Here is a 649-nt window from a genome sequence, read left to right as displayed (position 1 = left end):
TTTAGCTGACTTCAACTCTACAGATGCAGAATCCATTACTTGTCTTTTCAGTAAAGCAAGTTCAGTTGAAAGTTGGCTATGGCACAAGAAGCTGTCCCACTTGAATTTCAAGACAATGACTGATCTAGTCAAAAGGACTTAGTTAGAGGAATGCCTCTAGTAGAATTCACAAGGGATGGACTGTGTGATGCTTGTAAGAAAGGAAAGCAAAAGAAAGTATCATTCAGTAAGAAGCTTGAATCTGCAATTGATGAACCATTACAACTGCTACACATGGATCTTTTTGGACCAGTCAATGTATTGTCAATTTCACGGAAAAGATATTGCCTAGTGATTGTAGATGATTCTCAAAGTTTTCATGGGTTTATTTTCTTGGATCAAAGGATGATGAAGCTAGTGAAATCATTATCAATCATATCAAGCAAGTCAACAATCATCCTGATTTCAAAGTAAGGAATATTAGGAGTGACAATGGAACTGAGTTCAAGAATTCAACCATGAGTTGTTCGGTGAAGAATGGGATCATGCATGAGTTCTCAGCTCCATGAACTCCACAACAAAATGGTGTGATGGAAAGGAAGAACAAATCACTAATTGAAGCTGCAAGGACAATGCTTGAAGAGTCAAAACTCCCAACTTATTTTTGGGT

The sequence above is a fragment of the Apium graveolens genome, unplaced genomic scaffold (assembly GCF_009905375.1).
Source record: "Apium graveolens cultivar Ventura unplaced genomic scaffold, ASM990537v1 ctg5948, whole genome shotgun sequence".
Classification (NCBI taxonomy): Eukaryota; Viridiplantae; Streptophyta; class Magnoliopsida; order Apiales; family Apiaceae; genus Apium; species Apium graveolens.
This window is presented reverse-complemented; position numbering follows the sequence as displayed.